At 44.8% G+C, this 24669-nt stretch overlaps 1 protein-coding gene across 2 annotated transcripts in view; it reads right to left on the bottom strand.

Moving 5' to 3' along the window:
* Positions 1 to 24669, bottom strand: part of LOC105095239 (urea transporter 2) — a 401376-nt gene that overhangs the window by 138939 nt on the left and 237768 nt on the right. The window contains exon 3 of one of the 2 annotated variants that reach the window (XM_031441999.2): positions 21366 to 21460. The gene's annotated coding sequence lies outside the window, so the exon portion shown is untranslated. The remainder of the gene's footprint in view (positions 1 to 21365; positions 21461 to 24669) is intronic. The other variant, XM_031441998.2, reaches the window with a different exon arrangement.

Here is a 24669-nt window from a genome sequence, read left to right as displayed (position 1 = left end):
GAAACATTAAACCAGGAGGGTTACAGTGAAAAGCAACCAAAATTAAAAGGAACAGAAAAGGAAAGGAGAATACATAAAACCCAGACCTGGAGTTGGTCACATCAGTGTGATTTGCTGAGCACTTGTCTGGGAGGGGATGTGGCACAGCAGAAGGGAGGACCCCTCAGCCAGTGCCAAGCAGAGGACAGTTCCCTCGTGGTTAATGTGTGTAATGTGGAGACACCCTTTGCAGAACTCATGCTGTGAAATCCACTGCAGCTGGACCCCAATCCAATAAGACCCGCCTCTAAGTAATAATCCCAGGGCCAAGACGAAGGGTCCCCACAGCCTAAAAACATACATAGCACTGCCACACGTCACAAACACTGTCTCGCCCCTGCATCGTCAATCTGACCTAAAAGAAGCTTGGGTGCCACAATCAACAGTAATTACACATTTAATTAACTCAATTTTGTTCCCTTCTGAGCATCCCAGCGGGCTCTGGGGAAGACTTCCCATGGCCCACGTCTCTAGCAAGAGCTGTCCAGGGCACTTTAAAACGATGGTTTCTTCTTCTTGTGAAAAATGCCCCCACAGCAAGCAGTAGAGGTATTAAAGAAAGATTTTATTGATCCACCTTAAACAAAAACAAAAACACAGATCCTCCTCAGAATCATGGGTTTTAAGGAAATGGTGCTCAGAACATCCAGAGACCTGGGTCTCAGTTTTGGGTCTGACACTGACTCATGGTGTAACCTTGAACGTGTCAGTTAACCTCATTAGACCTCCTCATTTACAAAGCAACTATAAGGCGCACTGTATTACATTGATTAGCTGATCAAAGTGTTTCTTGGGTCATAATCGTACAGATACAAGTGATTGCAGGGATCCCAAGTTGTGCCTCTGCTCTACAGATGCTGAAGAACGAGTTTGGATACTTCCAGCTCTGTGTCCTCGTCATCCAATGGTTCAATATTGTTGCCCTTACTGATGGTATATGGGGATTCAGTGACCCTTGTCAACCACACCAGCCCTAGCCATGGAATCGGGATGTATTTTACGGTTTGCCCTCCAGATCGGGTGAGCCCAACCAAACACCGACAGTGTGCCCCGCTAGGCTCCGGGGTTCAGAGATGAGAAGGCGCAGAGCCCTGCCCTGGGGGAGCTCACGGTCCGGTGGGGTGAGTCAGAGCCATATGCAGATTATTTCAGTACAAGATGGTAAATGAAGCAAAAGACACCGGAGAGTTTCTCAAAGTTTTTTTCCCCCAATGCAAGTTGTTTTTTTTTTTTCACCTGCACTGGAAATAATTGAGTGGTTTGTTAAAATGTACATGTTGGCCTTACTTCTGCCCCCAAAATCTGATTCTTTAGGGATGGGACTTGGGGATCTGTCTGTTTAACAAACCCTCTAGGGTCATCTGCCTGATGCAAAAGTTCATCGTGGGAACAGTGAGTTTGGGGAGATCACAGGACGGCACAGCATGCTGCCTTTCTGGACCACGAGTTTGAGCTCTGTGCTCGTCTAGGCTCTGTGGGAAATCCAATAACATTTCAGATAGGATCCGTTCCCTCTAGGGTCTTACAGCCTACACTTTTCTCTCGAGCCATAAAACAAGACTGTCAGATTCAGAGATAAGGACAAAAAGCAGAGTCGGAGCTCAGCCCTCCTGGCATTCTTGCTCTGGCCAGCCGCGATGACGTGCCAGCCTCCTCCCGGGACTCTCCTTTCCCCAGGCTGGAAGCCACGTGACTCACCCGCCACAGGGGTCTTGGCTTTGCCCAGGACTCTGGGACCACTCAAATTCTAGCAGGTGTTAAGCAGCCCTTGCGGGAGTCCCTTTCTGTTGCCAGTCCTGCTCTGACCTTGAAACTCTTTATCAGACCTTGGCTGCATTCCAGGCTCCTGCTTCACCCTGACCTTGTGCCCTGGGACCTCGGCAGCCCTCACTCTTCTGTCTCTATGCCAGGGTCCTGCTCTCACCTGCAGCTCTGTGAATGGAGGCAATGACACTTTCTCTATCTGGCCATGGCAAAGCAGAAGTCAAAGCATTTCCACAAATACCGTTTCAGTTGAACTGCACAGCTACTGACATGTTTCCCAGAGAGATAATGTGTTTATTTTACAGATAAGTTTCAGGGACTTAGTTAAGTTCACAAAGTTGGAGAGTGGCAAGCACAAGTCACAGATTGGAATCTTCTTACTCAACTATTTTATGTGTCTCTCACATAAGAACCCAAGGCCCTTTATCAGGACAAATGTCTCTGGACAGGACACAACTGGAAAGTCACTCTGTGTCTTTCTCTGGGCGTGTACAGAGCTGGGAATGGCCTCTGATGCCTCTGGTGAGTCAGTTTGTTGGAGTGGAAAGAGCTGGGCATTCAGAGTTCAGGCATCCCCCGTTTCTTACTCTATCTGTACTCCTGGGCAAGTTTAGCCTTTTCGACCATCAGGTGCTTTTCTGGTAAAAAGGACAATGAGCCCACGCGCAGGGAATTGTTGAGTGGATTGAATGGAGCAATGTAGTTGATGACCTTGGCTCAGTAAATGTTATCTCCCCTCCCCCCTTTTCCTTATTCCCCACCCCCTGCATATGGAGCCCAGGACACTTGTCTGTCCTCACCTCTGCAATGAAGGCCAGTGTCACACCTCCCAGGTGTGAGAGGCTGGTGACAAGTGCTACTTGTGTTATTTGACTCTCACGGTGACCTGGCTTGTCCTCATCAGAAAGCGTCTGAGCCCTCTCTTCCCACAGCACCATGGAAATCCTCCCTCTTTCTGAAACCAGGTAGAACTTGGTGAAAAGGCAGAGACAGACCTGCTTAAATTTGCTAGTTTGTCTACTTCTGTCCCTGCCCCCTGTGGCTCTGAACCTCAGCTGGGCACAGTGGACCACGGAAGAAAGGGCTGTGAACAAGGGAGGCCCAAGGACTCCAGCCACCATGCTCTTCTTTGGGCACTTGGAAACCTGTGCACACCTCCCAGGACCTACAAATACTCATGGAATAAGACAGCCATGATTTCAGGTAAGAATGTATCTTGCAGTAAGCCAGCACACCAAAGAGGCCATGGCACTCCTCGGGGTGGTTCAAATTGAGGCCAAGTGGCCAGGAGGAGTGACTGATTATTTCTACAAAGGGTAGTCTTTTACACTCTATTCTTTCTCTCCACGTCTCCTTTTTAAAAGTAGTAAGTAGCCAATTATTATCAATTTATTTGCTGTGGCTTCTAATTGCATTAACTCACCAGAGTCTAGTTTGATTCTAGACTTACTTCATGGGACAATTCCATCACCGGGCACGTGGGACCCTGTGAGCACAGCCTCGCTCTGCCGGGCTCCTGGAGCTCAGTCAATGCACAGGGAGACCCGGATGAAAGGGCATGTCGATGCCCGGCTGGGACACCTCTAGGACAGTAACCAGTGATTTAGAGGTGACCATTTTTTTTTTAATGCTTTGAGGTTTGCAAGATGTTTTCAAATTCCTGATCTAGTTTAATCTTGACAGCAATCCATTATAGCAGAGAAAAAACAGAATCTATTTTTATAGAGGAGGTAATTTTGGTTTAGAGAGGTGACTTGCTCAAGCTCTTAAGGTAAAAAACTGGCATGAGAACCCTGCCCTGCCCTCTGATAAAGTGCTTTGCCCTATGACTGCACCCCGGAAGCCAAGAACCTACTAGAAACATATGGTCTAAAAGCAACGTGGAACAGCCACGTGACTTCATAATTGCAATATTCTCTGGGACAGAGGCTCTTAATTTAGGAAGTCTGTGAGCCTTTCCTGAGATAATTTTTGTATAAGAATATGCAAATGCATGTTTATGTGTATATAAACCATACTTTGGGGAGATGCTTTAAAACTTCCACCAGATTTTCTAAAGAGTGTGTAACCCCAAAACATCCAGTGAGTTAGATGATTCTGGTCTCCACCAACGGATGACTAAGGTGGTGGAGGGCAGGGGCCTTGGGACTGGGAGGGAGGTTAGAAAGCTTCAGAGGGGACCAAGGGGACAGGGTCATGTAGGACAAAGGAGGCAAATGTTCTAACATTTTGGGTCCAGACAATAGCTACACAGTGACAAATGCTGCTGAGACCAAAGACTTGGACAAGATGGTGTATCTGGCAGTTAAAGAAGTTTCTGTGGAACTGTGGGACCAGAAAGCAGGTGTTAAAAAAAAAAGTGGACAGGAGGAAGGAAATACAGTGAGCATGGATGCATTTCTTTAAAATCTGAATTAAGAAAACTGAAGAGAGGCAATTCTAGCTTGGGGAAAAGCAGGACCAAGGGAAGTTTTCTCTCTCTTTTTTTTAAAATTTTACTTCCTCTTAAAAATCGGAAATGATGTATTTATTAAAGAGACCAGGTAAGGAAGAAGGAATATAATGAGGAGACAGGAGGGGGTGAATTCTGAGCTGAGATGGGGAGACATGGTTAACTTCAGGATAGATCTGAGATTCCCCGGCAGCAGGAGTGGTGAGGGGAGGGAGAGGTGAGGATGCAGTGGGCGTGTTAGCTTCTTGTGAGTTTCGTGCCAGTTTCATCTGTGGCACCACTTAGGGCACGTGCTGTGAGCGCGGGCTGTGCCATCCCGCTGGGCTGCTTCCTGTCACCTGCAGGCACAGGGCTTCCTGGTTCTGGCATCTGGCAGCTTCTCGTCGCCCTTCCTAGCCTGTTCTGAGTCTCTCCATTTCTAGCTTCAGGCACTGACCCTGTCCAGGGGCTTCTCCCACTGTTCCCTGTGGACTCTCTACCGGCCCCAGCTTCACAGGGCTCTCCTGGGGCTGATTTCAGACAGCAATGTACTTGGGTGATGTACTTGGGTGATGGTTTCCTCTGTTACTGATTTATTTGATTGCTAAACATTTTAGAAAACCTGCACTACACATTGTATTGATGTATCACTTGCTTGTTACGAAATAGATTATATTTGGCAATTTCTGTATAAAACTTTCTTTCTGGGCCTTGGACAGGAATGGACTTTCGTACTGTCAATAAGAGTCTTCTTACTATTTTACTTTTAGTGCCTTTCCTGGAGACATAACATCCTGTCCACGAAGGAAACATTTTCAGTGAGATCATACAGCACATCTGAAGGGCTCTTTCTTCCTAGTAAAGTTCTTCAAGTGTGACACTCACCTCCGACTTCCCCCTCTAGTAGAAGAGATTCAGAAGGCTTTGGAAGGCTGGCTATAAAATGGATTGTGAAGGCATCTTCCTTAAGCTCCTAAGTCAGTGGGTCATTTTATCTGCGAACAGGGCTGTCACTGAAAAATCCTTTTTGCTCCGCAAGCCAGCTGGTGGCCACCCATGCCCACCTTTCTCGTGAGGACAGTCCCGTGGCAGGACTTTGCAGTGCTGGGGCTTACTTTTGAATCCCCCTTCTTCCCTGGGGACCCCCTTCTGCCTACTGTTCTGTGTGTCTAGTCTGCTTATTGGTCCCCCACTGTGGGTATGAGCAAGATGAAGGTTATGTTAAAATGGCTTTTGTTGGGGAAGCTCAAAGCCAGGTGTCAGCAAAGAGGCCTTCCCTGACCATCCTTTTAAAAATAATGTCCCTTTCTCTCACCCCATGGCTCTCTGCCTGGCTCACTCTGCATTGTCATTCTGTGTAGGACACACCTGCCCTCACCTGATGGATTCTTCATGTATACATTCGTCTTTTCAGTTGAATGTGGGCTCCATAGGAACCAAGATACTTGCTGTTTTCAAATGCTGTATCCTCACTGACCTCACACAGTGCCTGGCCCTTGGGAAAGGCTCAATATACATTTGTTAAATTAATTGTTGAATGAATGTCGCCAACTGATCAATACTTGCTTAAATCCAGGAAGCAGTGAGGTGCAGTGAGGAAAGAGCTGAACTGGGGGCCATGGCTCACATTCCGCCTCCAGCATCAGCCACTCAGTGCCTTGCTCCCATCGCCTGTGACGTGAACTGGCCCCTGCAGCCCCTCACGATGCTGACCATCTCTGGATGTTTGAGAGGAAGGGAAGTATGGGAGAGGCCATTAGTTAATCAATCAATTCATCAATCAATATCAATTCAGCATGGCTTATATGGTTTGTGTTTGGCTCTGCTGCTAACTCGATGACCTTTGGAATGTCCTTAACTTTTCTGAGTTTCCAATCTTTTTTGTACAATAGGGGTAATACTTCTCCCCTCTCAGAGGGTCCTGAGCACTGAGAAAAGGATGTGCATGAAGAAGTGGGTTTGCTCACACCTGCTGCTTCTATTTGTGATCAGGTTGCCCTTGGGGATGGGAGTGGCCTCCACTCATTCATCTGACCATCTCAGCTGTCTGGTTTGGACAAAGACCACCATGCTGGTGGCATCAAACACTGCCTCTGAGGAAACCGGTGCTGCTACACAGAGTCTCACCTGGCAAATGTCAAATGACTGAGTGCCTTTAGGTGGCCTTCAGGATCTCAGCATGCTGGCCAGACTTGTGATCCGAAGCTTCCCCAGGTCCTGGGAAAGTGGCACTTGGTTTCATGTCATTACATGTCCTTTCCATGCCCCTCTCTGAACTCTGGGTTGCCATATTGCACATATTAATTAATTACTCTACGAGTTCACTCCTCAATTTGGTTGACCCCTCTGATGAATCAGCATACATAAATAACTGGAATCCCTCAAGAGCTGGAGCCAGGTTATTAATGAGCATGTCTTTCCAAGCGTGTCGTAGAAAGGACTGGGGAAGAAGCAGAAAGGGCTCACTTTCATAAGACGGCAAGGTGGCCTCTGTCCCAGCAGAACTGCATGTTGACCAAATCCCAGGGCTGGGGCTGAGACTCGGACTTGGCTCTAATCACTGCGCCTCTGACCTGTCCTCAAGACTGCAACTCCTCACCTGTTTCCATAGGTCACCAGGTGGCTGGGTGGCATTTTGAGTTCTAGAGTGGTTACAGGGAATCAGCCAAGAGACGTTAATTCCCTTCAACTTGGTTTCAAATAGAAATGTGCCGCTAAGGTCTTAGAAATGATGCTCTTTGATTTCTGCCTTGGAATTTTTTTTTTTTAATTCTTACTTTGGCCAAAATTTCTTTCTTCTTCCACGTGCCTTTGTTCTCTGTCACTTTTATCCCTCCTCCATCTGCCCTTCCTTTCTTCCTGCTCCCCCTGCACCCAAGCTCACTCATGAATTTGGCAAATCTTGATCCAGAGGTGGGGACCAGGAGGGTATCAGACAGAGGAGACAGCACGTGCAAAGGCCCACAACTTCAGGAGCTCAGGATGCATTTGGAAAACCTGGGACTTGAGCAAAGCTGGATATGCAATCCAAGGGAGAAAAGGTGAAGTTGGGAGGAACCTGATGCCCAGATATGGAAGGACCTGGATTTCTATTTTAGGAGTTTTGATTTTATCCTGAACTTTACAGAGAAGCATTAAGAAAGGGTGTGTGTGTGTGTGTGTGTGTGTGTGTGTGTGTGTGTGACGTGATCTGATCCTGTTTTAGAAAGCTCTGGCTCTGTTATGCCAAGAGTGAACTGAAGGGTGTTAGCTTGGAAACAAAGCTACAGGAAGGCAGTGGACAGTAGAGCTTAGTGCCTGTGGCAGTGATGGGGAGGGGAGGAGTCCAAGGACACTGGGTTTTGCCCTGGTTAAGTGGGTAGATGATGTTGGTGGCTAAGGGAGGCGCAGGAGCAGTGGGTGTGTTTTTGGCTGTTTGATGATGGGGACCGTGGACACGAAGGAGGACAGTAAACAGACCGTGAATGTACAGTGGCACCTGTACCACTGGGCAGTGTGTGCTTTCTCCTGTGGAGGCCAACTGCCCATCAGAAGAGTGGACATGGGTGACTTTGTCTTTCCAAGTAGTCAGCCAGCTCTCACCTTCCTGGTCCCAGAATGTCCCTTCTGATAGCACCACTCTGCGGAAAGAAGGGTCAGGCACTGACAAAGTACAGCCCTCTCTGCCCTGTCACGGCTTGACTGAAAAGATGAGATTGCACAGAATATTTGTCTGAGCTGCTTGCCTTTCCTCTCTGCAGCCATAATTTGGTGGGTACATGGCTTTCCCTTCAGACAGTCAAGGATGTGGCTTGATGTTTCCATTAAGTTCTTAGCCAGCGGCCTTACTGGGCCAAGTCAACAGCAAAACCCCATGCAAAGAAAGGGAAGCTGATTTCTATTCACTGAGCTCAGTTATTTTGTCAAAAACCTTTATCAAAATGCCTACCAAGTGCAGGAAAAAAATAGATATGAGGTGCCGGGGAAAGGGAAGTTAAGGATATACACCCAGAATCTATAATTCGAAGAAGTCAGTAGAAACCAATTCAAAGAAGAGAATTTGGTCTAGGCATCAGAAGACTAGAATTCTTATTTGAGCACTGTGGTGCACTTGCCTACAGAGTAGTAGTTCCCAGCATCGTCTTGGAATTAGAATGCCTGGTTCAAATCTTGGCTCTGCCCTTGATGAGCTGAGTAACTGGGTTATCACAAGGTTTAATTAATCCGTGTGAAGTGCTTAGACCAGTGCCTGACGCAGAGGGTGGATGTTAGCTAATGCTGAGATTGGTATTATGATTATTGTTGTTCTTGTTAAGGAGCTGTATTACCGGGCATAATTCAGGTCTGTCTTTGGCAGCAATGTCTTCACTCATAAGCTGAGGGCAAGATATTCCATTCTCGGAGTGTGTTCTGAAAGGACTTGGGGTTCCTCCACCCCCCCATCATTTTATTCACTTCATCCATTATCTTAGCATGTCATATAAGTTTTCACTTCAAGAAAAGGCTCTGAAAAATAAAAAAAAAATTATGGGTCACTGGGCCAGATGGTCTAAGGTTCATCCTCAGTAAAAGTCTTTGAGTCTCTGAGTGAAGACATGCCTCTGACAATGGGCAGTGGGACAAAGTGACTTCAAGGGAGGACACCTAACTGAGCCAGGGCAGTCTCCTTGGAGGAGGTGAGTTGGAAAGACAAAATCTGAGTGTTTCTAGCAGCTGATGGATCTGGAAGAGAAGTTACAATTCCTAGAGTGAGAACTGTGAAGTATGCATGCAGAACTAAAACTATGGGGGGAGAAAGATTAACAGCTCAACTCAGACCTATTCTGAGGGCGGTGAAATGTGAACAGGTTGGAGACAGGGCTTCAAGTGTAATTGACCCAGGTAGACATTTAACCAAAGTGTGAAGCGATGAACAGCAGAAATGATCAGCTCCACTGAGGAAGCCATCTTTCTTACATGGACGGCAAAGCAGTGTCCAGAGCAGGCAGGCTCATGTCCACGTCACTGTAGCAACAGTGAGTTACTACTGGCTGCTATCTGGTAACTAACTAGCCATTCCCCTTTTTCCTTAGCAATACTTCCCTAGCAAATGTTTAGTTGGGCACATCGCTGATTGAATTAAAGGGAACATTTCCTAGATGCCCTTGGAGTTAGGGATGGCCAATACAGTATCCATGCAAGTGAAGGATTTTCAAGAAGGAATTTTGAGAGGACCCATTGCAGCCTTTCCACCCCTACTTCTTCCTGCTTCCCACCTGGATGACTTTTAGCTGCAGGGTCGTCTCAGATCAGGAAGTGGCCTTGGGGATGGAACTCATGTAAATAGGGGTTGCGAGAGCAGAAAGATGGAAAGAACTCGAGTCCTGGAGATGTCATGCAGCCATCCTATTATCTGCTTACCTCTGAATTCTTTTAAGTTGGGAGAAATACTCTTCTACTGTATTTAAGTCATTGCCCTTCCTGGGCCCGAGTCCTAGCCACAGAATGCTATTCTTGACACCCTGGCAGGGCTGGGCTGCCCGGGACCCCGTGTGCCTTGACTGTCTGGCTTGGAGCTGCTATAGGCTTGACCCCAATTCTGCCGTGTGCAGCATTGTCTTGGTGTGAGTGCATGAGCAGAAACCCAAAGCCAAAATCATTTTCAAAGCTGTCAGCTCTGCCTCCTGCAGACTCATGTTCCCCGCTGCCTCTTCATTTCCACTAGAGGAGAGAGAAGCTGCTGTTGAATACCTTTGTCTTTCCTGAATTGTTTCCTACATCAAACACTCAGCATCCACAGCGCAGAATGTTATAATGTTAACATCTTGCTGACTTTCTTTTAGTTTCTTTTTAATAGAAGAATTAAAACATTATAGGCTGAATTGAACCCTCTTCGTATTGTCCTTGACCTGTTTTCCCCCCTTTCTTTTGAGAAACCATCTTCCAAGCCTCTTTCTCTGTGTTTTTATGACTTTACTGCACATATGTTGAAGTCCATAAGGAACAGACAACATCCCTTTGTATATTTTAAACGTGTATGTAAATGGTATATTAGTATGATTTCTCTTTACTCAACCTGGGTTTTCTAAAATCATCTATCTTTAAAAAAAAATCTTTTAAGGGTGTTTATTTTTTTCTGGTGTATAGCATAATGTTTCAATCATATGTATACATACATATATTTGTTTTCATGTTTTTGTTTTTCATTATAGTTTACTACAAGATATTGAACATAGTTCCCTGTGCTTACAGAAGAAACTTGCTGTTTATCTATTTTATATATAGTAGTTAATATTTGCAAATCTTGAACTCCCAATTTATCCCTTCCCACCCCATTTCCCCGCTGGTAACTATACGATTGTTTACTATGTCTGTGAGTCTGTTTCTGTTTTGTAGATAAGTTCATTAGTTCTCCCATTTTCTTTTCTTTTTTTTAGATTCCACATATGAGTGATATCACATGATATTTTTCTTTCTCTTTCTGGCTTATTTCACTTAGAATGACAATCTCCATGTCCATCCATGTTGCTGCAAATGGCATTATTTTATTCTTTTTTATGGCTAAGTAGTATTCCACTGTGTAAATATACCACAGCTTCCTTATCCAGTCATCTGTTGATGCACATTTAGGTTGCTTCCATGTCTTGGCTATTGCATATAGTGCTGCTACGAACATTGGGGTGCATGTATGTTTTTGAATTAGAGTTCCCTCCAGATATATGCCCAGGAGTTGAATTGCTGGATCATATGGCAAGTTCTACAAAATCATTCTTCTTGCTGCATGTGTCTTGTTCATGAGGTTCCTTGCTATGAAATGTCCACTACTTTTCCATTGCTCTATTGATGAGCATTTAGATTGTTTTTAAATTTTCAATATTGCAAACAATGCAATAATAAATATCCTTTGACATGCCATATTACACATAGGAGTGAGTTTTTCTAGGGTACATATATCTAGACATAAAGCTAGTTTTCATAGAGACACATACCTTCACTTTAACAAAGTATTTCCAAATTGCTCTCTAAACAGGTTCAATCTGCAGTCTCTCCAAAGTGACAGTGCTCATTTCTCACCAAAAATTGACACTATTGAACTATTTAATTTAGGGCAACTGGATAGGTGTGAAATTGTCTCTCAGCTTTAACTGGCATTTCCCTGATTCTCAATGATATAGACCACCTTTTCATATTTTATAGACCATTTTGATGTACATTCCTGTGAACTGTTTTTAGTTTTGTCTGGTTTTCTTTGGGGCTGTTTGTCTTTTACTTATTGTAGTGGTTTCCCTGCATAGTTAGATATTAACCCTTTGTTGGTCAAATGCTTTGAAAATTCTTCCTCTGAGCACTCACTTATCTTTAGACTTTGTTTATGGTGTCTTTGGTCATACAGAACTCTTAAATCTTAATGTAATCCAACTCATCTGTTTTCCTCTTTTGTACTTTTTTTTGAATCTTAAATCTTTTCCTTATTTGATATAAAACTCTTCTTGAATTTTCTTCTAGTATTTTTAAAGATTTTGTTTGTTTGTTTGTTTGTTTGTTTTAGCTTTTAGCCTTAAATCCATCTGGAGTTTATTTGCAACGTTTTGTGTTATTTTGTGTATGCAATAGAGCTCCAATGTTAATTTTCCAATATGGTGGGCCAATTGTGACATTATGTATTGAACAGTCCATTCCTTGTCTACTAATTTGTAATCACCGCTGTCAGGCACCAAATTTCCAAAAATACATGGGTCACTTTCTGAACTTTCTGGTTTATCCCATTAGTCTCTGTACCTACACTCTCCTGTCGTACTGTTTTATCATGTGTTTTGATGTCTGTGATGTAAGCCCCTCTTCACTGTATTCTTTCACAAAATTATTTTGGCTATTCTTGGCACTTTTTAACTTTCACATGAATTAAACATTTTCCAATTTTACTGAGATATAATCGCTACACATAAGTTTAAGGTGTTCAGTATGACAGTTTGACAATACATTGTGAGATGCATATGATTCTGACTGATCTTTTAATGAAGTGCTTCCTTCCTGTCTCTTTCAGCTGTTGTGTTACTTCTACTCCATCCTCATCTCAGAGACCCGGGTTCCAGCTCCAGTCCTGTCACCAGACGGCCATCTGATCTTGGGTGAGTCATCTAACTTCTCTGAGTTTTAGTTTCTCATCTGTCTGCCTACCTTGTGGGGTGCTGAGCTGATCAAGTGAAATAAGCATGTGAGAATACTTTGAACAGATAAAAAACACTGAGGTAAAGTAAAAAAAGAGTTAAAGTCAATAATCTCAGGACTGACCTGAGACAAAATGTAAAAGTCAGACTGTTATCCACAGACTTCTGCTTTCTCTACTCTTCCTGACTCTCCTTTCTCCCAAACTTCCTTGGTTGTGAGACACAGAGGTCTTCTACTGGGGTAGACATCATGATAACACGTCAGCGGCAATTTGGATTCATAAGACCTGGGTCCAAATTTAGACTCTAACTTTGTGACTTAAGGAAAGTCACCCAAACTCATTGAAGCTCTCAATTTATTCATCTTTATAAGGAGCATAATAATTCCCTCCTCCAGGTAGTATTATGAAATTCAAAAGAAATAACGTAGATGAGAGTACTTGGCAAAACGTGAAGCCTTATAAGAATCAGAAGGATTATTGTTAGTGTTCTTGCTGATATTTACATGTGAAAAAGGGTTTATAGGAAGGCAACGGTGTTTACTGTGTTGAAGTGCTTTGCACCCACTGCTTGGATCAAGGTGAATCAAAACCACTTTGTCTGTAAGTGTGGTGGAGCTGGAAGCAAGATGGCGGAGTAGAAGGATGCTTGTAGCTCACCCTCTCCCACAAATACACCAAAACTTACATCCGCGGACCCACTCAGCCAACCAGAGCACCTGAGGAACTCCAACAGATCGCCCTCTTTGAAAAACAAAGACGCCAAAAATCTGATAGGAGAAAAGGAAAAAAGAAAGAAGAAAAAGCCAAACAGTGCGGGATCAGTCCCGCAGGGAGGGAGGGGCAAAGGAGGACTAGCGCTCCTTTTCTGGGTCTCCTCTCTTTAATGGAGAGGCCAACGGGACCGAGGGGGAGCCTCTGAGGCTCAGATCTGCCCCGAGAACCCCTTAACTGACAGAACTAAGTTAAATAGGCACAAAGGGTCCCCACGACACCCAGCCCAAGACACAACTGGCAGCTGGGGCCAGGACAGGCTGCCCGAGCCGGGTGGAGGACTGGGGTGGCTGCACTGAGGCAGCCCTGGGGGACTGCAGGGTGCTGCGCAACGTGGCTGGGAGGGGATACGGAGCAGAACAACCTCAGTCCCCCATAAATTGCAAAAAAAGCAAAGCAACACGGCTGGTGTGCCCTGGGGGGAGGGGCGCCATAGCCTTTGTATCCTCAGACCCACGACACCATTACTTGCACTGTTCACGGGAAGAGAGGCAAGACACAGCCACAGCCACCATCTCTTCCTGTGCACAGCGCTCAGGTGGGGGTGGGGCTGAGACCTGAATCTGTACCTGGGGGCTCCGCAACCTCCTAGGCAGGACTGAGACTTGTTTACAGTCCAAGGTAGATAGGATCTTTCTGCCCCGGCACCTCAGAGAACTCACGCCGCCAAGACAAACAAGGAGCTGAGATTTGGCACAGAGCAGGGGTGGGGCTGTTCCACGGTCTTCCCCAAGCCCACCTATGGAGCGCCAACCCGAGGAGGAGCAGGCAGTTGCACAGAGCAGCGGAGCAACTGGCGCCAGGAGAGGGCAGGTGGCCACCTGCCTTCCTGGCAGGAACAGAATGCGGCACCTGACCACAGTGCTGGGAGGGGGGTGTGATCCACCCACCTGCCTCACCTGAGCGCAGCGTCTGACTACGACATTGGGAGGGGGAGTGACCTGCCCTCCCACTGGTGCCAGAGAGATATGAGCAATATGAAGAAGCAGAGGAACCACTCCCAATTAAAAGATCAAGAGAAATCCCCTGAAAGCATGATCAAGGAAATAGACATTGATGACCTACTAGATCAAGATTTCAAAAAAGGAGTGATCAAAGTACTGAAGGAACTAAAAGAGATAGTGTTTAGAGATATAAAACATGTCAAAAATGAAATAGAAGCTATAAAGAAGAACGAAGAATTAGTAAACTCATTTACTGAGATGAGAATTGACCTAAAGGTTGTACAAAGCAGGCTAGATAATGCAGAGGAACGAATAAGTGACCTAGAAGACAGGACAACAGAAAGCACCCAATCAGAACAGCTACAAGAAAAACAAATTAAAAAAAAATGAAAACAATATAAGGGGCCTATGGAATAATATAAAGTGTGCCAATCTATACGTAATAGGGGTTCCAGAAGGAACCAGAAGGTATTTGAAGACATCATGACTCAAAACTTCCCAAACCTAAAGAAGGAATCAGATATCCAAGTACAGGAGGCTCAGAGGGTCCCAAACAGGAAGAACCCAAACAGACCCACATTAAGACATATCATAACCAAGATGGCCAGAGTCAAGGATAAAGAAATGATCCTAAAGGCAGCAAGAGAAAAGCAAAGAGTGAGTTACAAAGGAACACCCATAAGGCTCTCAGCTGATTTCTCTACACAAACACTACAGGCCAGAAGAGAGTGGCAAGATAGATTCAAAGTCCTGAATGAAAAAAAGGTGCAGCCTAGGATACTCTAGCCAGCAAGGCTATCCTTCAGAATAGAAGGAGAGATAAAGAATTTCACAGGCAAGCAAAAACTAAAAGAGTTTAGCAACACTAAATCCATGCTAAAAGAAATATTGACAGGTCTACTCTAAATAGGAAAGAAGCAGGATGTTACAAAAATGAGAAACTCATAACTGGAAAGGTAATAACTACCATGAATTACAAAAAGAATAAACGCAAAATTGTAAAAGAAGACAACTAAATCATTAAGAGTGGGGGAGGGAAGCAAGGAAAGCCACTGTGGAAAACAGTATGGAGATTCTTCAAAAGACTAGGAACAGACTTACCATATGACCTAGGAATCCCACTCCTAGGCATATATCCAGAAGGAACCCTACTTCAAAATGACATCTGCACCTCAATGTTCACAGCAGCACTACTTACAATAGCCAAGACATGGAAACAGCCTAAATGTCCATCAACAGATGACTGGATGAAGAAGAAGTGGTATATTTATACAATGAATACTATTCAGCCACAAAAACTGACAACATAACGCTGTCTGCAGCAACATGGATGCTCCTGGAGAATGTCATTCTAAGTGAAGTAAGCCAGAAAGAGAAAGAAAAATACCATATGAGATCACTCATATGTAGAATCTAAAAAAAAAAAATAATAATAATAAGAACATAACTACAAAAGAGAAACAGACTCATAGACATAGAATACAAACTTGTGGTTGCCAAGGGGGCAGGGGGTGGGAAGGGACAAAGACTAGGATTTTAAAATGTAGAATAGATAAACAAGATTATACTGTACAGCACAGGGAAATATATACAAGATCTTGTGGTAGCTCACAGCGAAAAAAAATGTGACAATGAATATATGTATATTCATGTATAACTGAAAAATTGTGCTCTACACTGGAATTTGACACAACATTGTAAAATGATTATTACTCAATAAAAAAAATGTTAAAAAGTGTGGTGGAGCCAATACAGCATCTTCAGAATCTTCTAGAAGATGCAGGAAGTCTTTTTCTTAAATAGCATTTCCTTTAGACTTTGCAGTGTGAATGTGTGGAAATGCATGACGTCCATCTGCCCAAACAGGCAGAGCTGCCCTGAAGCAGGTGCTGGGCTCAGTACCGACTTGAGAAAGTAAGAGCCTCTGGGGTGCAAAGGTAGGAACAAATCGGCCCTTGTACCCTTTTTGCAGCTACCATTCCATTAAAATGAGGATTAAGGTCAGCCCTGATGTTCTGTGAGAGGGCTTCCCTTGGAGTGAGCATACGGCAGTACCCCAGCATCTTTCTAAACCCTTGCTACTCAGACGACCAGAACATCTTTTGCTCCTGTGCCAAAAATCAGACTTGGGCTTGGGCCAAATGACATTCACAAGCAGAGACATGAGACTGTGGCCCACGTGCTTAATCTAATACTGCAACCCCTTTTCCTGGGTCATTGGGCTCTTGCCCTTCCCTCAGTTCTTCTGAAAGAGAATTTCTCACCTGTTGTTTAGCCACCTCCTTGGCTGATGCCGGACGCCACTGTTTTGACCACCAGTTTCTGCCGGAAGTTGTTGGAATCCTTCTAAGCCAATATCAGCATTACCACCCTTGACCTTAGAGTCTGACAATGTCCACTTCTCTGCCGTGGTTTGAGCGTGACTGGAGTCCTGGATTCTTGACCTGGATTTTGGACCTTAGTCTTCAGAACTCATGATCCACCTGTCCTTTCCTCGGGGGTCCACACCATGCCTGACTCAGTTTCATTCTTCTCTCCACATGTGACCCCTGCAAGCTCTGGCTCCTATGTTCATGCAACGACAAGGGTTAGGCTCTCCTTCCAGGCCCTGTCTTGTCTAGCTTTACACTGGAGATGTGGCGCATGACTCTCTTCCTTCTGATTTGTAAGTTCTGGGTCTAGGGCCACTTTGTGAAATCTATCAGTCAGGTATCATTCCAAACAGGCTACATCTGACTTTATTATTGACTTTTCAAATATGGATATGAAACTTAGGAATAGGTGCTCGAGTAGAAGCTGTGATGGTGTGCTCTGGTTTTCCTCTTTTTTTTTTTTTTTTAATTGAGTTATAGTCAGTTTACAATGTTGTGTCAAATTCCAGTGTAGAGCACAATTTTTCAGTTATACATGAACATACATATATTCATTGTCACATTTTTTTTTCACTGTGAGCCACCACAAGATCCTTTGTGAATGAAGGAGCCAGCTACTGGGCGTTCCCCCCCCCCCAGAAGAGAGCCGGCTAGCCCAAGCTCACGACCCCTCCTTGGGGCAGCTCATATCCTGCAACTGCTTGATGTGGTCACAGCACTCAGGGGGAAAAGTCTTTAAAAGCCCAGCCCCTTATGACCACCCTGAAGGGTCATCTCATTCTGGGGATCTCTGTGAGGTCAGCTGAGGCTTTGTGATGAGCCTACAGCCCCTCCCTCGGTCCATTACTACCTCCTTCCCTTCCCCTGACTTCTGAAACACTAGTCTCCGTCTCTAGTTGGATGCCTGAAGACACTGAAGCAGACATCCTTGGGTATTTTTCTTTTCAACCATCCAACTCTCTGTAGACTCACCACCTTTTTTTCTGTGTAAAGTCATCTTCCTTGTGGTAGGAAGTATAATGCCCCCTCCCACCCAAAGATGTCCACCCTCATCACCCAGAACCTGTCAATGCATTACCTTCTATAGTAAAAGGGACTTTGCCGATGTGGCTACGGTTACGGACCTCGAGATACAGAGGTTATCTTCGATTATTCAAGTGGACCCAGTCTAAAAAGCAGAGTCCTTAAGAGCAGAGACCTTTCCTGGCTGTGGTCAAGATTAAACTAGAGAAAAAAGATCCGAGAAGTGCGACACTACTAGCTTTGAAGATGGAGGAAGAGGCCACAAGCGAAGAAATGCAGCTTCTAGATGCTGGAAGGGGCGAGGAAGTGGGTTCTCCCCAGAGTCTCCAGAAAAGAATGCAATGGCACCAAGACCTTGACTTTAGCCCAGGGAGACCTGTGTAAGATCTCTGACCTGCAGAGCTCTAAGGTAATAAATTTGTGGTGCTTTAAGCCACTACATTTGTGTAATTTGTTCCGTTAGGAAAGTAATACATTGTCCTTAGTGGTTATGTTAACACTTGCACGGCCTTGGACGTGTGCTTGACCGTTGTTCTCTCCTCTGTAAAAGGCCTGTTTGGGGCCAGATGCTGGCAAAACACCTTCCCACTTGACATTTTATGGCCCTAACGGCTAGATTCCCTACCTGGCGACATTTATCTTCTCCTTCTCCTGAGGCAGGTGCTTGCCTGTCCGTTTGACGGCTACACCGAGGCAGGCCCACCCGAGATGCCGCAGGAAGCAGCAGACAGCCATGCACCAGGGTCGGGGGTGAGATGTTCTTTCTCTTTGTCTGCCCGGCTCTCCCCGTCTGTCTGTACCCTGACTGCTGTTTTTTCTCCCTGTAACTCCTCGTAACCATAGGAAAAGGCATCTCAGTTGGTGAACAGTTGATGAATCAAAGCCTGATGGTGAATGGATTTTTGTCATGTTTCTCTCTACTCGTGGACCTGTAGGCCCAATTAAGACGCTTTCTGATCACGCGGAAAATAGTTCATTAAAGGTTGGCGGCACCAAGCTCACAGGTGGGGTCAAAGGCAGCGGTGTTCTGGCTGCTGGTGAAAGTGAACGCAGCCTTTAGGGAAAGCCACCATTTTTAGAATTAAAAAAAAAAAGCCCTCAGCCTGCCTTCTGTTAGGAGTAAGTGTACTAAAATGCCACTGTAATTAAAACACTCGTAAACCCACTAGACATAGCTGTTGTGAAGGAAAAAAAACTGGACACTAAAATGGGATAAAAATAGAGCTCGTTTGGCCCCTTCACCCTCCTAGTGGGAAACCCATACAGTTGCCACTTCATTAACTGCTCTGTGTTAAGAAAAGCTGAGGTGACCACAAAATCGTGGTGATAATGATGGCTCTCTGCCGCATTTATCTAGCACATTATGCTTTTCAAAGCACTTTCTGTCTATTTAGTTGTTTAAGCCCCAAGTTCTCAGTATTTCCATAAGAAAGTGGGGGAGGTGGAGGGGGTGGGCATCCGCCACCTGGCTGGACAGATGAGGGGACTGGGTCCTACAGAGCCTAGATGACCCTCGTGTCATCACCGCAATTAGCAGCAGGTCTGGGCCCAGGATCTCCACACAGAGATCCACGTCTACCAGACCTCACTCACTAGAGTAGTTGGAGTACCTTTAGGTCAAGGTCAAACCCTGTCTTCAAGAACCTTATGCTGCAAGCCTCAAGCTACCAGAAACAGTTCTTACTTTGCTCTCAACAGAAAGAATAAAGTCACTAAAAATCAGTCCTCAAAGCTAGCTGCGAAAAGGCCAATGCATTGAATGGAGGAGAAAGAAAACCCTAAGAAGCCTGGAAGTGGATTTCAGCCTGTCACCTGCCTCACTAGGGTTGGTGACGCTGGCCAGTGATGTGTCCAGCTGTGCCAGAGTGAAGGAAAAGTGCTCCCTCTTCCTCCTTCCTTGGGGCCTACTCTTGCTGCCAGGAGCCTTGTGTATATGGCCTCTGTGAGGTGACATCACCAACACCACCACTGCTTGCTCCGACCCTCACCCCTCAACCCAGGTGCAGTTAGACTGACTAACCGTGAAGGAGATAAGACAGCCTGAGGCCAGTGGCACAAAAAATAAGAGCCCTGAAAGGCATCCCCAGCTCATCTGAACAACGAGGGTGAGACTAGTTCTCCACAATGATTCCATTTATTCCCCCAAGATTCCATTTTCCACTTGGTGTAGAAGAATGATTTTGATGCAGAAGACCTGGGTTTGAGAGCCAGGAGGTGTCTCTGACTGGGCTGTGATGTGATCTCAGTCATGGTCACTTAGCCTCCATGTGGTTCAGTTCTCTTGCCTATGAGATGGGGTAATAGAGAGTCTCCTTTCCATTCTGTAAGGTTGTCATGAGAGTGTAAGACCTAAATGCCAAGCACCATAGGGATGTTACGACTCTGTTGTTGGCCGGGGCGCTGTCATTGTAACTGTAGCCTCGTAGTGACGACAACATGGCCAGAATCAGCAATTGTGGCAGTGCCGGTAAGGCACTTCTGAGACTATTCATCGTGTGTGGATACTTGCTGGAGAAGTCACTGGTGTTGAGATAAAGTGTCCCAGGCTCTTCCTTGAATTACTTGGGGCTTTACAACAACTCTAAGACATAGATCTTATTACTGTCATTTTTCACAGCACAAAACTAAGAGAGAGAGGGGTGGTTTTAAAGCTGTTGACCCAGTGGCTTGTTGCCATAATCATGAGAAGTAGGGATGGCTGGTACTGGAAGCTGTTTCATATACGGGCGGAACGATTCACTATTCAAAGCGTCATTGATATGTCCACTAAACCCTGCTCTGTGATCCACCTATGAATTCCCACTAAGAATTTCCTCAGCAAGAACTTTCCAACACTGATTTGACCTGAGCGAGCCCATAGTGTGTGTTCTCCCACTGCAGAGTGGAGTTTTGGGGACGTGACTGCCAACCGGGGACTAACCCAGGGCCCCTTTCATCAAGGTGAGGCCCATGTGACTAGTTCTCACCAATGGGATGTAATGTGTGTCAATTGTAGGCCAACGTGGGTAGGAAGCAGGTGCGCCATTTTCACTTTCTTCTCTGTCAACCGCGTAGATGCAGCAGATCTGGTGTAAAACCCAACGGCCCTGGAAGATGGTGAACCCACAAGGTAGGAGGCCCTGGGCTCTGAATCACCACCTTGACAAATCTCATTTGGGCCTTATACGATCTATCTATTGGTGTTAAAGCACCAAGACTGGAGTGCTAGCTGTTAACCAGCTATTGTGCTACAGGTCCCAGTGAGAAGAGGTCCACCAGAACCTTGGACCTGATCCTTGTCCCTGGCCATCTTGGAAACCATGGAAACCACTGACTTCCTTCCCTGTGGATACCTAATGACCCATCCTAAGCTGCTTTCTTTGTGCTCCATGTAGGTGGAGGGCAGCTGGTCTGCTTATCAATCAACCAATGAATCTATGTTTGGCCAAACAGTAGTGTTCATCAGTAAGGGACCTTAAGATAAAATTCACATTGCTGGAGAAGCCATTCCAGCCCTGAACCAGCGGTATCCCAACTCAGGCCCTCCTGGTGGCGTGAGGCAGAAAAACCAACCCATTCTCTCCCCTTTTTCACATTTGCAAACTATGTTCAGCCATGTCAGATTGGTTCATCTACTTTTGACATATAAACAGAATCTGTCCCTTTGGAATTTTCTGAGAAGATGGCTGCCACATGATCATGCTGGCTTGTATCCGGAAGCTGCCAGAATTAGGCAGTTAAGACACTGGCTCAAGGAGAAGAAGTTTTCCCAGAGTCTAGCTCTCTCAGCTCAGTCTTAGTTCCCATTGTGACCTCAGAGGGAAAAAAGTAATTTTGATTTTTCCATGTTAGCATTATTGGTGGTAACAGTTGCTTTGGAAGACACAGATGTAGCAACAAGTTCTAGAACGTACTCACAATTTCCCTGGTCACGGTGAGATCAATGGGTTCTACACAGAGCCTTGTGAACTTCTATTTAGTTGACTTCAAGTAGTAACAAGAAACAGTCCTGTAAAGATAGACACGGAAGGTCAGAAACAAGAAGTTCAAAGAATTTCAGTTGCTTTTCTTTTTAATTTAATAACATTTACTCCTTTTAAAATTGTAAGCAATACATGTTCATTTTAGATAAAAGATAAAATACATGTTAGGAGACAAGACATGAAATTCATCTGTGGTGCCACCATCCAGGTATAACCACTATCAACCCATGGAGCCCCTGTAGGTTGTTTTGTGACTATTTATGTGCATGTGGATATATATTTCTCTATTAGTTTACAAAATGGGGATCATTCTGCAATGCTGTTTTGTTATCTGCTTTTCATTCACTGACTAAGATATTAAGAACATCTTTTGCCAATAAATAAACCTCAGCTCTGTGGTAGACAGCTCATAAGATGGTTCACAATGATCCGTGCCGCCTATATCCTCACCGTTGTGTAATCCACCCCCCGGGAGTGTGGGCTGGACCTCTGACTTACTTCTAACCATAGAACATGGCAAGACTGATGGGATGTCAGCTCTAAGCCTGAGTTACACAAAGAATCCTGCTTACCCTCTCCTGCTCTCTGGCTTATTTACCATGAGGAAACCACCTGCTCTGTTATGAACAGCCCTGCAGAAAGGTGGGAAGTGGAATGAAGGCAAGGACCTGAGGGCAACCTTCAACCAACAGTCCTGGAGGAACTGGTTCCTGCCAACACCCACTGGAGTGAGCTTGAAAGTGGATCCTCTGTGTGTTAAACCTTGAGATCATTCAAACATCATGATCACAGCCTTAGGTGCACAGACTGGGGACCCAGTTCTCTGTGCTCAAGGGTCCTGACCCACAGAAACTGTAAGATAATATATGTTCACTGTTTTGAGCTGCTAAGTGTTGGAGTAATGGAGCCATAGATAACTAATACAAACCACATACTTTTTAATGGTTTAGTATTCCAGTGTAAGGTTTAGTCAATCTTTTATTGCAGTACATTTGGTTGTTTTATTTTTATTTTGCTATTATAAATGAGGCTGTAATAAATGTCCTTGGAGCTAAATCTTGGTAATCACCCTTCATTCTTCCCTGGGGGTAAGTTCCTTGGAGTAGAATAGCTGGATTTCAAAGGATTTGTAACTTTTAAGGCTTTTAAGCTGCAATTCCCAATTGCTATCCGATAGGATTGTACCCATTTATATCCCTGCTGGCTGTAGTTTGGAGTGACTGCTGGCCCACACTAAAGTGTTTACCTTTCTGAAGTGTATTTTTGGTTAATTTCAACCACTCTGTCTTAAGCTGCAAGTCTCCATGCACACTAGTTAGAAACAAAACCAAAATCAAACACAAAGACCCAAGAATGAAGACTAAGGTTGTGTCTTTAAAACAACTAGATAATTTGATGCTAAATTGTTTTACTCAAAGTCCTGTTTTTTGAAGTCAGACAAATTCAACCACCATCACATAGGTATTCTTCTCTTCAATGAGCATTGAACTTCTGAAAATGGGATAACCCTCATCTTCCCCAAGAACTTAGAGAATGAAAACTGCGATATAGGTTGAAGGCAATGTAACCATGGGCTATTTTAAAAATCTTAGTTTGTTTCAGTCACACAACGGATTGTTAATAAACTCAACTTTTTAAATTACCACGCCTAATGGACTGAATTCAAAAGCAAATTTTGGGGGGAAGCACTGTGCATGCATAGATACCACTACCATTTCCACATTGCAACTTCACTGTTGGGGAAGAATGAGTATTTTAATGAAGGCTATATATTTTCACAGGCTCTGAACTCTGCCATTGGTTTCAGCTAAGGGTGCAATTTCATGCATCTAAATAAGTAAATAAATGAGGAAGAAAATCCATGTTAATTGTGGTAATTTGCAGTACTTTCAAATTCTTAATTAAGAAATAAAATAGGATTCATTACCCATGCCCACTGTAGATGGCATGCATATATCACCATTATGACCAGACACAAGACCTGAAGTTATTGCCATAAATGAAATAACAGAGGGAAACTGCTGGTGCCTTAGTGGCTGACATGTGCAAGCACAAATAGGAGGAGAGAACACTGCACACAATGCCTGTCCTCCACACATGCCCTTCTTTCTGATCTGGGATTGCATTATCCCAAAGCATCTCCCTTGAACCTGGAGTCCTGTCTCTCCCTCCTAACTTTGGGATAGGTTCTTCCCACAAACTCACACAAAATTTCTCTGAGCCTGTCTGGCAGCCCTGCTAGTGTCAGTTTTACCCAATCATCTGCCGCAGGTTGTTTGTCCACTTGGACTTCATGTCCCTGCCTGTCTCATTCTCCAAAGGTGGAAAAAAGAGAAGAACTTTCCTTAGAAGTGGAGGTATCCTGACTCATGCCATCTTTTGATAATTAAACATTAAATTAAACTAGGGAGAGCATATGACTTATCACACAGAAATCATTTTTGCCTGGGACAAATGCTTAGTTGGACAAGACACCAGATACATTATTAGATGCTGGAGAATCAGGGGGAACAAGACAGGAATTTACAGCCTTACAGGGACTTCTATTTTTAAGACGACAGTGTTTAGACAACCCTGCCCATGTCTTTCCGAATTCAATCCAAAACAACAAGAAAAATAAGAATAGAAATGCAAATTTCACCTTTGTTGGGGAAGGGCTGCCAAATGAAATAAAGGTCTAACCAGGGACAGGTAGATGTTGAAAAGTGTCTGCCACCAAAGACCTTAAGTGAGGCTGGAAGAGTGCAGAATTCATCAAAAGGGGCAGAACCAACATCACCTTTTGAGGAACAGCTGGTCCGCTAGTCTACAGTGAGCAGGCTACCTATGAGAGCATCCCTGGGCCCTGTTTGGCTCCACTGAGAAGCAGGGGAGGTGGTATAGACAAGAACATACTTAGGCATGGCATCCCTGCAGGAAGCAGTTTGCTGGGGAGGCAGACTGGAGAAGAGAGTTTCAGTATTAGTCAGTCTTGCAACTGCCCATCTCTTCTTTCTTCTGGAAAGAAGGCTAAATCAATGTGTACACATATGCATACACACAACCCTGTGTATCCTAAGGCTCATCCCTGTAAGTGGGAGAGACTCTCTGCTGGATGGTATCATAGCCTAGTCCCTGCCCTATAAACTTTCTGTAAAACAGCTGGTTAAGAAAGAGCTCATCTCAGTCAAATGTGAGTCAGAATAAGAAAGAACTCATCAGAAGAACTCCACAAAAACATTGCAAGAAAAGAAGG

Source organism: Camelus dromedarius, chromosome 28, assembly GCF_036321535.1.
Source record: "Camelus dromedarius isolate mCamDro1 chromosome 28, mCamDro1.pat, whole genome shotgun sequence".
In the NCBI taxonomy this organism is placed as follows: domain Eukaryota; kingdom Metazoa; phylum Chordata; class Mammalia; order Artiodactyla; family Camelidae; genus Camelus; species Camelus dromedarius.
Note: the sequence above shows the minus strand (reverse complement) of the source record. Positions and strands in the feature narration are given on the sequence as shown.